This window comes from Equus quagga, chromosome 1 (assembly GCF_021613505.1).
Source record: "Equus quagga isolate Etosha38 chromosome 1, UCLA_HA_Equagga_1.0, whole genome shotgun sequence".
Classification (NCBI taxonomy): Eukaryota; Metazoa; Chordata; class Mammalia; order Perissodactyla; family Equidae; genus Equus; species Equus quagga.
In genome coordinates this window covers 9250682-9271392 of record NC_060267.1, presented here as the reverse complement: position 1 = coordinate 9271392, position 20711 = coordinate 9250682, and the positions used below count along the sequence as shown (strand labels likewise).

The 20711-nt window shown below is 38.3% G+C and overlaps 1 protein-coding gene across 8 annotated transcripts in view; it reads left to right on the top strand.

The window, feature by feature from the left end:
• The window catches only part of SLC16A7 (solute carrier family 16 member 7), a 152745-nt gene that overhangs the window by 62164 nt on the left and 69870 nt on the right, over positions 1-20711 (top strand). The window contains exon 1 of one of the 8 annotated variants that reach the window (XM_046675514.1): positions 17667-17810. The exons of the other annotated variants lie outside the window; for them this stretch is intronic. The gene's annotated coding sequence lies outside the window, so the exon portion shown is untranslated. Of the gene's footprint in view, positions 1-17666; positions 17811-20711 lie in introns of those variants that run through there. 8 annotated transcript variants of the gene reach the window in all.

Here is a 20711-nt window from a genome sequence, read left to right as displayed (position 1 = left end):
CAGTTGACTCGCTTTGCAAATCAGGAATAAATCACATAACCTGTCAGAACCTCTGTTAAGTGAGCTATAAATGGGCCTTATGACAATAATAATAGTGCTTCCTTCGCTTGGTTAGTACGAGAATCATGTGAATTCATATAAAACTTCACCTGGTAGACTGTAAATCCTATTGAACAGTTCCTAGGGCTGCCATAACAAAGTGCCACAAACTCGGTGGCTTAAAACAACTGAAACTGATTCTCTTTCAGTTCTGGAGACTGGAAATCTGAAACTAAAGTGTTGGCTAGGCTGTACTTTCTTGGAAGCTTCTAGGAGAGTTTTCTTTCCTCTCTGCCTTCTGATAGACCCAGACTGTGGGAGCATAGCTCCAATCAGTGCCTCCGTCTCCACGTGGCATTGTCCCTTTGTTCTGTATCTTCATATGGCCAACTTCTTATAAGGACACCTGTCATATTGGATTAGGAGTCCATCCTACTCCAGTATAAACTTAGTTTAGCTTATCTTAATTACATCTTCATTGGCCCTATTTCCAAATAAGGTCACATGCTGACATGTTGGAGGTTAGGACTTGAGCATATCTTTCCCAAGACTCATGTCCTTCCCATGTAAAAAATTTGTTCACCCAGTCCCAACATCCCCCAAAGTCTTAACTATTCCAGCATCAACTCTAAATCGAAATTCTACCTAAATCACTTATGAGTGAGACTTGGGTTGTGGTCTGTCCGGGGGCAAAATTCCTCTCCATCTGTGGACCTGTGCAGCCTAGAAAACAAGTCATCTGCTTCCAAGACACAACCACACATCAGACATAGAATAGACATTCCCCTTCCACAAGGGAGAAACTGGAGGACAAAAGGGTCGCTGGTCTAAAGCAAGTTTGCAACTTGGCAGAGAAAATTCCATTAGGTTTTAAGGCTTGAGAACAATTCTCTGTGGCTGATGCTCCGTCCTCTGGGCCTGCTGGGTGGCCCTGCCCTATCAGCCCTGCCTCCTGGGGTGGAGGAGGTGGCCCCACCCTCTGGAACTGAAGAAGTCCTTAGCCAGGGCCGCTCCATCTTTGGTTTTCCCCTCAGAGTCATTCTTCCTTCATTCCTTTCAATCCAGGCTGACAGTGTTTCTCCTGATTTGACTTTTTTTTTTTTTTTAAAGATTTTATTTTTTCCTTTTTCTCCCCAAAGCCCCCCAGTACATAGTTGTGTATTCTTCTTTGTGGGTTCCTCTAGTTGTGGCATGTGGGACGCTGCCTCAGCGTGGTCTGACGAGCAGTGCCATGTCCGCGCCCAGGATTCGAACCGACGAAACACTGGGCCGCCTGCAGTGGAGCACGCAAACTTAACCACTCGGCCACGGGGCCAGCCCCCTGATTTGACTTTTTAGAAACCTTGTCCACCCTTTGCAATTTTCAGGGTCCAAGCCACCAGATAAAGGGTTCTCCACAGGTCTTTTCTGGATACCTGCATCTCTATTCCTTCTGCTTCTGCTGAGATAGTTGATTGTATCTGTGAGTCACGCACCTAATTCCTTTAGCAAATGGTTGTCCTTGACCCTGTTTCCAGTGCACACTATCTGGATAGGCTGAGAATTTGCCAAATCATCAAATTCTGATTTCTTTTTGCTTAGCAATTTCTACTTCAATTTGTGCCTTTCTTCTCCCATTTTACTAGACAAAGCAAGGAGAAAGCAGTCTACATCCTCCACACTTGGTTGAAAAATCTCCTCAGCTAAATATCCAGGTTCGTCAGTTACAAGTTCTGCTTTCCACCTAATAGAAGAACACAGTTCAGCCAAATTCTCTGCCCCCTTATAACAAGGATCACCTTTCCCTCAGTGACCAATAACGTTTCTTATTTCCGTCTGAGACCTCACCAGAGGCACCTTTAATGTGCATGTTTCTAGCCCCATTGTGTTCAAAACAATCTAGGCTTTTACAATCAAGTTCCTCAACACTCTTCCAGCCTCTACCCATTACCCAATGCCACAAGCACTTCCACTTTCTTAGGTATTTGTTGTAGTAGCCGCATCCCATTTCATGGTACCAAAATCTGTATCAGTCAGGGTTCTCCAGAGAAACAAAACCAAGAGATTAACTTTAAGGAGGGATGAGAGTAAGGAAGGCAGGCCCAGAGCAGCACCGGGCTTGCATCAGTGAGTCAGACTCTCTCCTCTCCCGTCTTTCAGGGAACACTTGAGACCCCTCTCTTATGCAGAACATGAACTTCTGCTTCATTGGCTGCTTCCTGCTTCCAGATTCCAGGAGACTCATTCTTGTTCCCGTGCTTCCAGTCAGTGGAGATGTTCACTGTTGTTGCTGCTATTATTATTATCATTTTGGTTAGTTATTTAATTTGGTTTTCTCTTTTCAGATTTTACTTTTCATCACTATGTGCTTACAGCAGAAGGGTTTATCTAAATGCAAATTTACAAAATATCTTTATCTGTTAGCTGACTTTTGACTAAAGTTGGATAGCAAATAGTCAAGACTGAAGGGGTTGGAAGTTCTGTATTGCCTATTGAAATAAGATAGATCTGCTTGTATTCTAATCGTGTGGGTTGCAAAAATGACATTATTATATAAGAATCAAAGAGCCTTACTTGTATTCTTACCTGGAGGCAGGGCTGTGCCATCACTGTACCAATATGGTGCTGCAAGAGGACTTTGCGGTAGCCCAAGGACTTTCATTCAAATGCAGCTTTTGATCTAGTCAGCTATTTGAACCAAAGCTTTAATAAAGTCATGGAATTCTGCACCATAAAGCATAAAAGAGTTGACTCTGACTTGGGATATTTTGTATGCAGGAAGTTTCCATTTCTATCACCTCTATCGTAAAATAACTTACAAAGCTTTTCTAAAATTTAGGATTTTGAGCAGTGTAATAAGCATGTCAAGACATAATGCTCCCACAAATAAGGAAGCTAACTTATTGGATAGAAGTTTGAGCATTTTCTATTGGAGTGTAGAACATCTACCAAAAAGGATGAGTTAGTTTTGGCATAGTTAATATTGAGCTGTTCTTTCTCGCAGTAATTGGCAAATAGATTCAGTTGTTTCTTGAAGCCTGCTCTGAAATATACAGGTAAGACCATGTCATCAACATAGACAGAATAAATGCTGAAGATGAGAATCCCATGATGTTGAACAAAAGTGGACCTACGTGAGTGAAGTGATGCATTGTCTTACTTCTATATAGTCTAGACAAGTTACCAGTGAATATGGATTTTTTTGTTCAATGGTCATATTTAATTTTTTTACCAATAAAATATTTTATATTAACATTTAATCAGTACATTTTCTTTTCTTTAGTACAGGCTAAAATCATAGAAATAGTGAATAGCTGTCTTATATAACCTACGAGGACATCGACAACGATGAAGAAAATATCACAAAATGCATTTCTTACCTGTGACACTGAACTTAATATTGGAAACATTTTATAAAGGTGAAACTACATATTTCCTTCTGTGCATCAGTTCTTCCAAGCAGCTTCAGTCTCTAGTGGACTTTGCTGTGATGTTTTCTGGGGCATCATTGGTTGTCTAACAGAAAGAGAGAATGAAATTTGTCTGCTAGTCCTCAAGGATACCAGCAGCTCTCTTACCAGAAACCTTTGCAAAATATTCTCGTTGGATCATTTTTGTCTTTTCTTTTCACTTGACTAAATCATGCTCATCATTCAAGACTCAACCAACATATATTTATGATCTCCTCAGGCTGGTTTAATTGTACTTCTTAATACAGTAATTATTACTATAGACCAGTTTTTGTCAGCTAGAGTTTGATGAGAAAATTACACCTTAATGCCATAAGTCTTAGAATGGATTGAATTAATTTATCTCCTATGCATTGAGGTGCACGTAATGTTTATGTAACATCATTGGGAGAACTGAGAAAACAGTCACTCAAATCATTTTCTGTGTTTGATGGTGCAGGTAACTCCAGTTGAGAAAAGCTGCCACAGAGTATTATAATTTTTCCGCCTTGTTTCTTGTTATCTCCCAAAGAATTGTACGCTCTATGAAGGAATGGACTGCATCTCGTTCCATCATTGTACTCCTAATGCTAGTTCAATGAATGCCTTCCGTGTAGGAGTTGTTTGATACATATTTGTGAATTAAATGACACAATGAAGGAAGCTTCCTCTGGCATAATTTTGATGGTAGAACTGTTTAAGGTGACCAGTAATTCATATCACAATATCCAGGGAGGGATATGTGAGCCTAGGTCATACATGAACTGGTGTTAATATTTGAAAGGTCCAGTTAGATGGGGAGGCCACTGGTAGTCTGTGGTTGTAATTGTCTCAGAGAGTGGTAGGACTGACACCCAGTTCTCAAGTCATTTTATTCATAACTGAGCTAGTCTGGGTGAGCAAGAACAAAGATGGGAGAAGACCACAAGTCTCATCCAGGAGGCTAGCTTGGGTTCCTTTATAGGGTAGGGACGATAAGAGTCCCGAGAATGGCAAGAGACGAGGTTTTCAAGTATCTACCTGTTTCATATTTGCTATTGTTCCATTGGTCACAGTGTTGTGGACTGAATGTTTGTGTCCCCTCAAAATTCATATGTTGAAGTCCTAACCCCCAATGTAATGATATTTGGAGATGGGGCCTTTGGGATATAATTAGGTCATGAAGGCGGGATCCTGCTCTCATGGAATTATTGCCCTCATAAGAAGAGACATCAGAGAGCATGATCTCTCTTTGCACACATGCACCAAGAAAAGGCTATGTCAGCACACAGTAAGAAAGCGGCTTTCTGAAAACCAGAAAGAAGGGTCTCACAGCCCTGACCATGCTGGCACCCTGATCTCAGACCTCCAGCCTCCAGAGGCATGAGAAAATAAGTTTCTGTTGTTTGAGCTGTCCAGTCTGCAGTATTTTGTCATGGCATCCCGCACAGACTAATACACACAACAAGTCACATGGCCAAGCCCAGAGTAAGTGTGAAAGGGAACTATTTAAAGAGGTGAGTACAGAGAGGGCAATAATTTGTGGCCAATTTTGCAATCTTCCGTAATTACATTATAGTCTTTGAATAAATATGATGCATGATCTAATAAAATTTGTATAGGTATCATAAATTAATGAATTATTCCCCTTTGGATATAAAATATTTTTTAAAGAAGCTCTCCTTTTAGAAGGAAAGACCTGGTGTCAGATATTCTGATGGTATTCAGAGCTTACGCATCCTGCGCTTACTTATTATGTGCGCTTCAGGACTATTACGTGTTTTACTAGTTTTGCAGGCTGCTCATATTTCCCGGTGGATATATACATGAGACCAAATGACAATGCAGGCTAAATAGTCATTAAATCTGCCTTCAATAATCTGTTCAAAACTTAAAATTCCTATTATTTTATTGCCAATTGACCTTCAGGCAAATTGTCAAAAAATTTATGAGGGTTGCAGCATGAATATGTTCCCAGGTGTCTCTTGGGTAAAATATGACTCGCGGCTTTCTTGCTCCTGAAATGATTAAGCCTCAAACCTGGAGTTGACAGCGAGTCAGTGCACAGATTGATGCTCTCAATGACTAACGTTTGACAGAGTGTGCCTCTGATTTATGATGCTTCTAGGTAAAACCAGTTTACCTCATTTTTTAGTATTTTTACTATGCTCTTTCACTAATCAGATGAAACAATTTAATTTCTTTTATATTGAAGATGTGCACTTTGAATAAACAAATTACTTAAAATTAAACTTTTTTTTTTTAAGTATAATTTTAGTGTATTTTTTTGTTAGGCTGACATGGTCCTTGCTCTTTTCTTTTTTGATGTCAAGTATCTCCTGATTTTTTTTATTTGTTTTTTTGGGGTTTATCTAACAGTAAACTTAGTACTTATATAAAATCTATTTAGTAATTATTGGCTTTTTATTATCATTTATCTATTCAAGCACAGCAAATGTACTTGAGAAACAGTCAACAATTAGGCCAGCTCTCACTAAATGAGCTTTCCTGAAAAATATAGAAAACTAGGAAATCACTTTTCTCTTACTCCTCAGGAATACTTTGAATAATTATAATGTTTTAAATTTGTTTTTTTTTAAGAATTAAAGCATGTCACAGTAGAGAAGGAAACAAAATGCAATAAACAGAGGGAGAGGAGATAATAGACAGTTCCTTTCTGCAATATTTTTATCTACTAAGTAGATAAAAGAACACTACTGTTTATTATGTGTTTTTTATATCATATATATATTTGATAAATATAAAAGATTTTAAGTAACATTTACCTAAATTAGAAACTAGATTAATATAATGAATCTCCAGAAGCATGCAATTCAACTGAAGAATTTACTAGAAACATCACTTGAAATGACTTTATTCCTCTCCTGTTTCATCCCCAGTGTACCCCCACCATGGAAGTAACTATTATTCTGAACTTTATATTGATCCATTGCTTGTGTATGTGTGTTGGGGGGGGGCGGCGGGATGTGGATATGTGTGTTTCCCGGCTTTATTAAGATATAACGTTGTGTAAATTTAAGATGGAAACCTGATGATTTGATACACATCTATATGGTGAAATGATTACCACAATAGGGTAGTTAACACCTCCATCACCTCATATAATTACCATTTTTATTTTGTGGTGAGAACATTTCAGATCTACTCTTTTAGCAAATTTTAAGTGTATAATAAAAAAATTTTGTTAAATGTAGTCACCATGCTGTATACTAGATCCTCAGAACTTATTCATCTTATAACTAGATGTTACTATTGTGCACTCAACATCTTTCTAATTCTCCCACGCCACATCCCCTGGCAACCACCATTCTACTCTCTGTTTCTAGGAGTTTGATGTTTTTAGATTCCACATATAAGTGAGATCATACAGTATTTGTCTTTCTCTAACTTATTGCACTTAGCATAATGCCCTCAGTCCATCCATGTGATCATAAATGGCAGAATTTCCGTCTTTTTTATGGATGAGTAATATTCCATTGTGTGTGTGTGTGTGTGTGTATATATATCTATATACACATTTATGAAAATATATTTCCTTGATTTTTTTCCTGTGCAGAAGCTTTTTAGTTTGGTCTAATCCCACTTTTTTTTTTTTACCTTGTCTTTTGTTTCTTGTGCTTTTGGTGTCATATCCAAAAAATTATTGTGAAGACCAGTATCAAGGGACTTTTTCCCTATGTTTTCTTCTAAGAGTTTTAGGGTTTTATTCTTACATTTAAGTTTTAATCCATTTTAAGTTAATTTGTGTGAGTGGTGCAAGATAGAGGCCCAATTGTATTTTTTTGCATATGATTATCCAGTTTCCCCAACACTGTTTATTGAAAAGACTCTCCTTTTCCCATTTTGTATTCTTGGCTCACTTGTCAGATATTAGTTGATTGTATTTGCATGGGTTTATTTCTGGGTTTGTGAATCTGTTACATTGGTCCATATGTCTTATTTTTATGCCAATACCATACTGTTTTGATTACTATACTTTTGTAATATGGTTTCAAATCAGAAAGTGTGATGCCGCCAGCTTTGTTGTTCTTTCTCAAGATTGCTTGGGCTATTCAGGGTCTTTGGTGGTTCTATATGAATTTTAGGATTTTTTTTTCTATTTCTGTGAAAAATGCCACTGGTATCTTGAGAGGCATCCCATTGAATCTGTAGATTGCTTTGTGCAGGGTGGACATTATAACATTATTAATTCTTCTAGTCGGTGAACCTCAGATATCTTTCCAAATATTACTTCTTCAATTTATTTCATCAAAGTCTTATAGTTTTAAGTGCAGAGACCTCTTCCTCTTTGGTTAAATTGACTTCTAAGTATTTTATTGTTTTGATGCTATTGATTTCATTCTTAATTTCTTTTTTCAGATAGTTCAGTTGTAGTGTATAGAAATGCAACTAATTTCTGTGTATTGATTTTGTATCCTGGAACTTCATTGAATTTGTTAATTAGTTCTGACAGTTTTTGGTAGATTCTTTAGGATTTTCTACATTTAAGTTCATATCATCTGCTAACAGAGACGATTTTGCTTCTTCCTTTGCAATATGGATAACTTTTCTTTCTTTTTCATCTAGATCTTAGAGGAAAAGTTTTCAGTTTTTTACTCTTGAGTATGATGTTAGCTGTGAGCTTGTCATATATGGCATTTATTATGTCGAGGTACATTCCTTTTATACCTAATTTCTTGAGAGTTTTTATCATGACAGGATGTTGAATTTTGTCAGATGCTTTTGTATATCTATTGAGATGATGATATAATTTTCATCCTTCATTAATGTGGTATACCACATTTATTGATTTGTGTATGTTCAACCATCTTTGCATCCTAAGGATAATTCCCACTTGATCATGATTGTGATCCTTTTAATGTGCTGTTGAATTCACTTTGCTAGTATTTTGTTGGGAATATTTGCATCTATGTTCATCTATGTTCATTTGGCCTGTAACTCAATTATCTTGTAGTGTCCTTATTTTAGTATCAGAGTAATACTGGTCTCATAGAATGAGTTTGGGAGTGTTCCTTTTTTTCAATATTTTGGAAGACTTTGAGGATTGGTGTTAATTCTTCTTTAAACGTTTGGTAGAATTCAGCAGTCAAGTCATCTAGTCCTGGGCTTTTCATTTTTGAGAGGTTTTTGATTACTGATTCAATCATCTTACTTGTTATTGGTCTGTTCAGATTTTCTATTTCTTCATGATTCAGTCTTGGTAGTTTGCATGTTTCTAAGAATGTATCAGTTTCTTCTGGATTATACAATTTGTTGGCTTGTAATTTTTCATGGTAGTCTCTTGTGATCCTTTGTATTTCTGTGATAATAGTGGTAATGTCTCCTCTTTTATGTGGGACGTTATTTATTTGAGTCTTCTCCCTCTTTGTTTTTCTTAGTCTAGCCAAAGGTTTGTCAATTTTGTCTGTCTTTTCAAATAAACCAGCTATTAGTTTCATTGATCTTTTCTAATTTTTTTTCTGGTCTCTATTTATTTCTGATTTGATCTTTATAATTTCTTTTTTTCCTTGCTAACTTTAGGTCTAGTTTGTTCTTCTTTTTTCTAGTTCCTTGAGGTATAAAGTTAATTTGTTTATTTGAGATTTTCTCAATGTAAGTGTTTATCACTATAAACCTCTGTCTTAGAATTACTTTTACTATTTTCCGTAAGTTTTGGCATGTGTTTTCATTTTCTTTTGTTTCAAGATGTTTTTTGATTTTCCTTTTGATTTCTTCTTTGACTCGTTAGTTGTTCAGAAGTATGTTGCTTAATTTCCACATCTTTGCGAATTTTCCAGTTTTCCTTCTGTTATTGATTTCTAGTTTCATTCCATTATGGTCAGAAAAGATATTTGGTATGATTTCAATCTTCTTAAATTTTCTAGGACTTGTTTTGTGACCTAACATGTGATCTGTCCTGGAGAATGTTCCATTTACAATTGAGAAGAATGTGCATTCTGTTGCTGTTGGATGGAATGTTCTGTATATGTCTGTTTGGTCCATTTGGTCTAAAGTATATTTCAAGTCCAATGTTTCCTGATTGATTTTCTGCCTGGATGATCTATCTATTGTTGAAAGTTGGATGTTGAAATCCCCTACTGTATTGTATTGCTGTCTTATTTCCTCCTTTCAGATCTGTTAGTATTCACTTAATATAGTTAGGTACCCCATTTTGGGGTTCATATATATTTGCAATTGTTATATCGTCTTGATGAATTGCCCCCTTTTTCATTATATAATGACTTTGTTTGTCTCTTGTTAGAGTTTTGGACTTAACATCTATTTTGACTTATGTAGGTAATATAAGGATAGCTATCCTGATCTCTTTTGCTTTCCATTTGCATGGAAATCTTTTCCTCTCTCTTCACTCTGAGCTTATGTGTGTCCTTAAAGCTGAAGTCTCTTATAGGCAGCATATAGTTGGCTGTTTTTTTTTTTTTTTTTTTTGTCCATTTAGCTGCTCTATGCCTTTTGATTAAGAATTTAATTCATTTACATATAAAGTAACTATTGATAGGTGAGTACTTACTGATGCCATCTTATTAATTGGTTTTTGACTATTTTATAGCTCCCATATTCCTTTTTTCCTCTCTTGCTATCTATTTTAATGAATTTATAATTTTCTTTAGTGGTATGCCTTAATTTCCTTCTCTTTGTCTTTTGTGTGCATTCTGTAGGTTTTGCTTTGTAGTCACCCCATGAAGCTAATATAAATCATTTCATAGATATAATGGTCTATTTTATGCTGATAATAATTTAAATTGCATACGAAAACTCTACTCTTTACTCCCTTCCCCCCATATTTTATGTTTTTGATGTCACAATTTACCTCTTATTATATTGTATATCTGTTAACAAATTATTGTAGCTCTTGTTATTTTTAATAAATCTACCTTCTTTCCCTCTGGCCCGATGGTTACTGCTTTGTCATGGCTTTTCCAGATTACTGCAATAAAATTTAATTACTTTGTTGGTATATCATCTATCTCCCTTCAGGTATTTTCTCTGCCGTATCGCTAGGATTATTCTTTAAAATGCAAACTAATTAAATCATCCCCTTGTTCAAAAAGCAAAATATAAAGTTCCAAAGCTTTAAGATGAATAGACAGTGTGCCCTTCCACCCTCATTTCTCTTCAACGACATTGTGGTGTCATGCTGTCTATTTCCAGGACATACCAACTGGTATGATTTTTGTCACGTATTACAACTACCAATCCCACTGCACTCCAACCCATGCTAAGAGTGAATCCCTTTCATCTTTCAAGACGCAGCTCACCCAGGTCAGTGTGACTTCAACTCCTCTCAACAAAGCTCCTTGACCATCACCATATAGTCTAGATTTTCATCCTCTTAGCCCCATAGAAATCTGAATTTACCTGTCTAATGATGTTTATCATACCAATTGTAACCATCTACTTCATAATTTACCTCCTAGATTGAGTTATTTCATAGATCAGGAGCTATATTCTATATCATAGTCATCTTTATATTTCCAATCTCTGGCACAATCTTTGGCATGAAATGAGGTATCCAGTAAACGTTTGGTGAAATAAAGAATGAATGCTAGAAACAAGAAGACATAAAAACACAATGTTCTACATTGATTTCGTCATAAGGACAGAATTAGAATGAAGAAAGAACTTGGTTAAGGCTTACCTCTAGGAATAAGAACTCAGGATAGAAACTCATTTCCACTTTAATTATCATCTCAGGGAGAGGCAGGATCTGTAATTGAAGACCAGCACAGTTAATACCCTGTAAGCTGTTGAACTTCCCCATGTTTATCATTTTTACTATCCCTACGTGTTTTCCCACAGTGATAATTAGTAATAACCTGAAAAAGAAAGAACTTTTCTGCCTAACTTTAGGGGCATCGAGAAAAGGCAGGTTTAGGGAGACTATCCCAATCTGCAGTCAAGACTGCAATGTAGAACTTTTACAAAGGACAGAGAGGCAACGGACAAGAAGATTAGCAAACAGGCTGAGTGCCTGGGACCCACAGCCAAGAAAGAATGAATCAGGGAGTGAGTGAGTTGGTCCTGAGAGCTTCCAAGAGCCATGGGGCTGAGCATCGCAGAGCATTTGGGGCGTTTTCCAATATAGTGTTTTCTGTATAGCAGTTAAGCAAGTTTGAAAAGCAACCTTGAACTTTATAGGAATTATATGTGGTCTTAATTCTCTTAGACTGAGAATTAATTATCTTGGTTGCTATTGTGTTTTGGATTGAGAAAAAGGCAGGGAGGAGAGGAGGTCTTCAGCTTCCACTCTTTAGAAGTAAGTAAAACAAAGGTTCTTCAGCATTTTACTTTCCTTGGTTACTATATTTGCAAACACTCTTTTGTCTACCCCTGACCCCTGAATGATGAATCTCTATCGTAATACTCTGTTTATTTTCTTTGTACAGGGTATCAGTCTGTAATTGTCCTGTCTTCGTTTGTAACTTTCTTTTTGCCTCTCTCCTCTACTAAAATACACGTCCATGGGTGGGAGTTTGTTTTGTTCAGCACTGTAGCCACTGTGCTTGGCACATAGCAGGTTTTCAATGGATGTTTGTTGAATATTGACTGAATATGGAGTCAGGTTGATATTAATAATCTCAGACTCTTCACCCTTCACTTCTCTTCACAGGGACCTTGAATTCTCTGAAATGTCTCCCACAAAATATTTCTGGGACTCACATGATATCAGAGAGAGATCAAATGCGTTTTTCCACTACTGTTTCTCACCATTGCAAATGCCTTCAGTGGAAACAACACCAATAGCAACAACAACATTGTCTATGTAAATGCTCCCAAAGTAATTGATTCCCAAGGACCCAAAGCTGGGGTGCAGGCAGGAATGGCAAAAACGCCCCCTGTCCAAATCTATACCAAACTTTATCTGCTAAATCTTAAAACATCACTGTGTACAGAGCCTCAATGTCTCTCAGGAAAACAGTTTCTTTAGTGTCTGTCTTTAAACAGTCTGTCCACTGGAACCTGCAGGCTGGACAGTGTGGTTACCATGGCATCCTTCTTGCTTACTGTATTGTTTTTCTCCCTCCTGGGTATCCATGCTCTCTCCCCCCTGCCTGTAGCCACATAGCAAAACAAACAAAACAAAACAAAATTGTCAGTTCATGCAAATAGATTCCTGGAATCATCTTCAGTTCCCTGGCGCTGTAAGAATAGTTTGGAACCTCAGTTTTCTCTGCACCAGAAAAACTCTCTGTATAAACATACTGTTCTCATTGGAATCTAGAAGCCTCCCATTGCAAACATTTTTTTTATAGAACTTCTTCAAAAATTGCAGAAAAATTGTTAATAACATTTTTCCTAACTCAATTATTTCCTGAAATAATTTCCTTGTCTAACAGGAGATTCATATACATTAGGGAGAGGTGTAGGCATGATGGTGAACGAAGAATAGTTCTTGTTTTGTAGCCCCATTTAAGGTCAAGTGTGACTGGACGTAATATTGCAAATAGTGATTCAACCTATAGCATTTCTTTTTTTTTTAGAGACTGGCACCTGAGCTAACTTCTGTTGCCAATCTTCTTTTTTTCTTCTTCTTCTCCCCACAGCCCCCAGTACATAGTTGTATATTCTAGTTGTAGGTCCTTCTGATTCTGCTATGTGGGACGCCACCTCAGCATGGCTAGATGAGCGGTGCTAGGTCTGTGCCCAGGATCTGAACCAGCGAACCCCGGCCGCGAAAGCAGAGCACACGAACTTAACCACTTGGCCATAGGGCTGGCCCCTCAACCTATAGCATTTCTTAATCTCTTATATTGGATAGAGAGCTTTCTTTTACTGAATCCTTTAAGAGGGTCAGCTGTGGGCACAGATGGAACCAATGACATTCAGGTCTTTTTTTTTAGGTCCATGAGGAACATGGCTTAGTCAGTGTGAACTCCTTTCAGGATAGGTTTATATTCAAAGGTCTAATTATTTCCATCACCCAGAGGGGCCAGTTGGAGCGGGTTAGAGTCCTAAGACCCCAGGAATCCCTTAATGCAGCCTCATTCCCCAAGGTCCTTGGTGATGAGTTTTACACGTTTGACCCCAAAGGAACTGGGTGAAAGGTTTGTCTGAGATGGAGGTGAAAGATAGGAATCCCTTTCTGCTGTTCCCAGGTTTGGAATGGTGTCATTCTAGTGAGCAGAGCAGAAAGGACCGGAAGCTTGTTGCTTCTATCTCAGCTGCATGTCCTGCTGTCTGTCAGTCTGGGATGCATGGAACTGGCAACCAGAAGGTCAGAGAAAGCACAGCGCTCTCTCGTGGAGCATGAAGGAATGTAAAGGAAGCTTTAGGGCTTGAGAGCTAACTTTTCATTCAAGCTGCAGCAAAGTCGGAACAAACATGAAGAGAATGGTTCCCAGTCAGGCAGCAGAATCTCTGGTCTGGGAGGATGGGTGGATGCCAGGAGCTATGAGGAAAGCGCTAGATGGGAACAAAATCAAACTAATAAAAGAATTAAAAGGTAGAGAAATTAGGTTAGAATCAAGGTGATGCTTGGAATTATTGATATCTTCCCTGCCCAGTTGGCAGCCAAACCTGAAAGAAGGCAGCCTCCTTAGGCTCCTTTAGGAGAAGGCTAAGGTGGGGGAAATGAATGCAGTGTGCAAAGGCAAAAGGTTTCTGAGAATTCTGTTGCTTCTCATTTGCTGTGGTCCAAGTGCGTCATCAGTTCTCAGAGGACCACAGTTTGTTTGTTTGTGTGTTTTTATGGGATTCACAGTCTCGACTAGGACAGTGAGCAAAGGGAAAGGGAATGAGAAGGTTTTCTTTCTCTGCCTTCGGGATGACCCTTCTTTCTGGTGACCTTCCAGGGGTGATAAGCAGGATCGAACCAATCAATTTATTTTCAGCCACGCCTGTGGCTCTCGGCTAGGTTATATTTAACTTTGGGTTCATTTTTGCCAGTCAGCACCAACTTCATTATCAGTGTTCAGTGAATATTACATAACAATGACATCGGATTCTAAATAAGAGGGCTTGGAATGGTGAATTCTGTGGAATTCCTTCCTTAGAGAGGATCTTCATAGTGAATCTTGAGAATGTCATACGATGTGATGAAAGTGACCATTTTCAGCTCTGCTGCCTATTTCAGCTGGTTTTTATTGATCTTTTATAAGAAATGATTGCAGTAACAGTCCCCACCAAAGTCAGTGTCATAAAATTTATGTTTAAGTTTGAAAAGAGGAGTACCTTTTGGAATGTTTGTAAATAGTCAACTCTGATGCATTATTAATGCTCTTTAGTGATTATTTAAATTCTATTGAATATGATATTTTTATCAAACAATAAATGATTGAAATGATTCCCATTTGGTATTCATGTAGTATAATATTTTTATTTGAGTATATAAATTTGGCAAATATGGGAACTAAAAACATATAGTGTATGAATTGAAATATTACATACTTCTTTAAAACATTTTGAATATATAATATCGGAGGCTCTATTTTCATTCTATCTTTGAAAAATATCTTCATGTGATTTATTTGCAACACTTAACCAAATTGTCCCACTTTTATGGGAACGTATTCTGTTAAAGAACGTGAAAATATGCTTCAATATTTTAATCTTGATAAATGAAAAACTATTCAAACATATACCAGATCCTCTGAGGTTCTCATACAATAAGTTTTATGGAAACTAAATTGTGATTTGGGAATTGAATAAAATTCTAAGCACGCTTAAGGAACCAGCACTTGGCCTTTAGGAGCCTCTTGGATTTAATTAAATGCTTGGCCCCGTCCACTTATATAATGGAATTCCTTCAGATGATTCTTTGAAAAGAACTTTTCTCCTTCAGCCCATATTTTTGGAATCTTGGAAAACTTTCTCAAATAATGTCTATCTGTTCATTACTTATTTTTGAATGGCAGTAGCATTTTCCTAGAGGAGGGAAAAAGTTTGTATGTCACACGCTAAGAAAGTCTATAAAATAGAACTAGTGTCATAGAATCAAATATGAGCTGAAAGGGACCTCTGAGAACACTTAATCCTGCGCTTTTTACAAATAAGGAAATTAAAAGCCAGTGTGAATGTCACTTGCTTAAAGGGTTACAACACCTTAGCAACGTTTATTGTAATACATGTATTTAAATTTTCCATAGTGTTACATCTCTGTACATCACGTAAAGCAAGTTACAGGATATTGGAGTCACTTTAATCACGTGGTCATTTTACAATTCCAACAGTCACTGTTGCTTTCCATGCAGGCTGATAGCGCATTTTATAGTATAACCCTTTAAAAAATATTTCAAAAATTATTTGGTTCTATTTAGTGCAAATAATAACTCTCAGTTCTTTCTGAGACATGCCTCTCTAAATAGACTGAATTATGGAAAATCTGAGTTCATTAGATCTTCAGGGACCACACCATTGATCTCTTCTCCACCTCTGCTCCCAACTGTTTTTCAAACTGAAAGAATTTACTGGTGTCTGACTTAAGCCTTTAAGAGATTTTAAGAAAAGTTACTAAGGCTACATCCTGGGTTTGGTCTTTACCCCTGCTTTAGTGACCTTTTGATTTAGTTTTTGCCCTCAGCTGGTGTCTTAACTTGAGAATCTTTTTCCAGGCTAAAGATAGAGGGAAAAATGTGTCTTTCAACCCTGCAAATCCTGTAACACATGGATTGTCCCTTTTCCCTTTGCATCCCTGCTTGCAAACAGGTTGTGTCTATTATGACTTCATTGCCTTTCCTAGAACTTGTGAATGTAGCTAATTAAAACCAATTCATGGGGCCAGTCCAGTGGCATAGTGACTGAGTTACGTGTTCCACTTTGGTGGCCTGGGATTCGCTGGTTCGGATCCCAGGTGTTCTTGTCAAGCCATGCTGTGGCAGGCATCCCACATATAAAGTGGAGGAAGATGGGCACAGATGTTAGCTCAGGGCAAGTCTTCCTCAGCAAAAAGAGGAGGTTTGGCGGCAGATGTTAGCTCAGGACTAATCTTCCTCAAAAAAAAAAAAATAATTAAAAAAAAAAAATTCATGCTACTAACATTTTTTCTCCAAATCTTTTGTCCCAGAACCCTAACTGCATTGTGTGGATTTTCTGCCTTTTAGGATATCACAGGCAAAAGTTTTACCAAATATTTTGCCTCTGCCTAGCATACATTGTCATTGTTTAACCTTTTCTAACAGAGAGTCCTCACCACCAGCTGCCCATCCCTCAAGCCAGTGCCACATAGTTTAGGATTTTGTTTTACCCACCCAACCTCAGATTTTGTTTTTCTATCAAACAACTCCAATATCTTAGAGCTTACAACAATAGGTATTTATTTTGTTCATGCTACTTGGCGGCGATGGGTCAGCAATAACTCAGGTTCGCTCTGGTAGGATTGGCTGATCTTCAAACATATTCTTATTTTCAGGGATCTGGGCTAAAGGGACATGTTCTCATCTTGGACGGTAAGGACTACAGCTGTAAAGTCAAAACGTGCAAATACATTTTAAGCTTACACTTGGGCATGGCCTAGACATCATTGGCGTCCCGTAGATGAAGCAAGTCACGTGGCCTAGCCCAAAGTCAGTGGTTAGGGAGTATACTTTGCCTGCAGAGAAGCATGACAAGGATGGGTAGGGGACAAATAATTATGAAAAAAAATCAAAATTACCAATTTAATTCTCTCATAAGTGTATAGTAGAAGAAATAGGTGATAACCTGATTAGGTTCCTAAGAGTTCCACAGCTCTTCCCTTCAAACCCTTCAAAGTTTCATAATCCCGACTAGTGCTGAATCCACTAGATGATTAATTTTCTGTGGGCTCCAGCCTTCATTTCCTCTTTGTATTTTGGCAATTACCAAACTAACTGAGTGTCTCCTGAAGTCTTTGGGGAAGCACATAGTTGGAATGGGTGGAGGGCAGAAAACTTGGGCAGTGACCACAAGCAAAGCAATATTAGAAGAGGCCAAATCCAGTGGGGTGGAGAAGGGGTGGCGATCAGAACATGTCAGGCAGTTCATGATTGAAAAGCAACGTGCACAGCTCTTAACTCTATAAGAGCCTAGTCCTGGAGTAAAACAGATGCTGCAGAGACTTAAAAAAAGATATTTCACATGGTTGAATTTTGGTTGCATTGTCTACAAAATGGCGGCAATAGCTACTAAATAGAGTTATGAGAAAATGCAGATGTTAAAGTGTCAAATGTCTTAATCAGTGATGCTTACTTGTAACATAAGAGGTAACAGTGAATGTTATTTATACAGGTCGTTGGTTATCAGCAAATGTAATTTATATCTAAATTTATGCATGAGGACCATCTCTGGGGATCGTCTTTACAACGTATACAAGAGGCTCATAATTTCATTTAGATATAACTAAAAGCAAAACAATATAAAACAAAAAAAAAAAAGGAAACAAAAATGGAGGTAAGATCTCTAAGTAAAACATAGCTTCTGGTTTCATTGTATTACCTTACAATAATCATATTTGAATTGATTGTAGATGAGTGAAAATTAACCTATTTTTAAAAACACATATAAAACCCAAAATTAGGGCAGCTAATTAGATGTGTAATATTAACTTAAAGTGTTTTATATATTAAGTTATTATAATAGAATTATCCCAAATTAGTATAAGAAAATATAATTGTTTTCTATAAGCCCCACCCTAACACTATGGCCTATGCATTTTCTTTTTAATACATCTCTTTTGTCACATATTTTGAATTCTTCTATCATGCAAGTTTATATCATCCTTTTTTCATTGAACATTATATAAAAAATATTTCCCATGTTATGATTTAATCTTCATAATAATCATTAAATTTATGTATAACAGTCTCTCAAGTGGATGACAGTAATATATTCAACCACTTCCCAAGGTTGGGCATTTAGGTTGTCTTTAGTTTCTCCATATTATAAACATGATTACTCAGGGAGATAGGGGCAGGGGTCACAGAATCATGAGGCTACAGCTGACACAGTGTTGAATGACAAAGAGATATGTCATAGATGGAACTAAATATATCCAGGATTCTACAAAGAGCAATGGTTCACAGGAAGCTTCAGCCATCCAGTGGGCAGAGGAGTCGATAGACCGGGGAAGCTTATGTTGGTGAAACGGAAGACCATGTTACTCAATGCCTGTGGCCAGGTTGATTCACCTTGTTGTCGTACTATTTCTTAATCCTGCCCCCATCGGTATTGTATTTTATAGAAACTTCTAGGGGCTTCTAACAAATTTCTGAATCTCATCATTGGTATCAGGAGATCTTGTGTATTTGTTTTTCTTATTCAATTTTTTAAAATTGGCTTTTTAATAGAAAAGTGAGAAACGTATTCTTCTGCCTTATAATCTTCCTAGAAACATCCAGGGTTTTTCTTTTTTAAAACTCCCCTTCCTAGTGCCAATTAATGACCTTCTTTTCAGATTGAGGAAAAGAACAAACACCAGAAAATCTTTAGACTAAATGAAAAATGGAAGGCCTCAAATCTCTTAAATATAATTCCACTTTTCTCCAGGTTGACCAGAGAATGTCACTAAATGTGAGAGGTGGGAAAGATAGTAAAAATGGTTTTCTGTCTAGGCTCCAAGGAATTCTAAGTGTTTGAAGAGGAACCTCAGGGACCATTTTGGGGAAGGAGTCGGGAAATGCTGATAGGTAGAGAGCCAGGTCTCTCTGACTCCCCCAGAAACCAGAGTAGCTGGTTTGGGTAGTAGGATTCTCAGTAAGATTTTGTTTCTATAAAGGATTCTGTGGCTTTGAGAACTGTGGCAGAAGTGAGGGTGGAGACAGAATAGAAAACTCACTCATCTGTTGCCATCCTCCCTAATAGTGGAGCCATACATATCTTTTCTAAGCTTTGGTTCTGGGAGAAAAGAAAAGACTACAAAGATGCAAGTAGGTAGCACACTCAGACCAGTTCTTCTCTAAATATGAAAACATATTTAAAATTTTGGGCTGGTCTTAGTCTGTTGGGGCTGCTATCACAAAATACCATAGACTGGGAGGCTCTCCGGAGGCTGGGAAGTCCAGATCAAGGTGCCAGCAGATTCAGTGTCTGACCGGAACCAGCTTCCTGGTTCATAGATGGCCATCTTCTCATGTCCTCACATGGCAGAAGGGGCAAGGGAGTTCTCCTGGGTCTCTTTCATAAGGGCGCTAATCCCATTCATGAGGGCTCCATCTCCATGACCTAATCAATTTTCAAAGGCCCTACTTCCAAATACCATCACACTGGGAATTAGATTTCAACATATGAATTTTGAGAGGACACAAACATTTAGTCTATAGCATTCCACACCTAACCTAAAATTCATGTCCTTCTCTTATGCAAAATATTCATTCCAACAGTCTTAACTCCTTCCAGGATCAAGTCAAAGGTCTAGAGCCCAAAGTCTCATGTAAATATCATTCAAATCAGATATGGGGGAGACTCAAGGTATGATTCATCCTGAGACAAATTCCTCTCCAGCTGTGAACCTGTGAAATCTTCCAAAATACAATGGTGTGACAGGCGTAGGATAAACATTCCCATTCCAAAAGGGAGAAATAGGAAAGAAGTAAGGAGTAAAAGGTCCCAAGTAAGTCCAAAACTCGACATTAAACCTTAAGGATGGAGAATGATCTTTGACTGGATGATCTGCCTTCTGGACCCACTCGGCCTGTGGTCTCACCTCTGCAGCTCTCACAGGCTGGAGTTCCCTGGCTATGGCTCTCCTGGGTTTGGAATTGCACTCGGGTGAGTCGTCCTTGGGGACTGCCCTGCCTCCAGGGCTCCATTGGGCAGTCCTCTAATTGGGTCTCTGCAGTAGTCCCACCCTGCCTTGGTTCTCTCTTGTGTCCATGGCTCTCCCTGGGTGGGATCGTGAGCCTGCAGCTCTGCCAGAAATTCCTTTGGAATCTAGGTGGAGGCAGCCATGCCCTCACAGCCCTTGCAGTCTACACATTAGCAGGGTTGGTGGAGGAATGTGGACGCTGCCCAAGTTTGCTGCCTATATCCTCCAGAGGGGTAGCCACTGTCACACATCCCAGGGCTTACTGGAGCTGCACCTGGGGCAGCCAAAGAGCGCAGTGCTGGAGTGCAAGGAGCAGAGTCCACGATGTGAGGCAGCATCTGCAGCACGCCCCAAGGTCCCACAGGCTCAGGCGCCCCTCCTTTGAAACTGCTCTGCCTCTGGGGCCTGTGCACTCTGGGCCTGTGATGGAAGGCAGCCATGCTGGTTTCTGAATTGTCTTCCAGGTTATTCTTCCATTGTCTTCAAGAATTGCTCCTGCTTCTGTTTAAATGGAGGACTAACCTTATAAAGAGTGTTTTGTCCACACT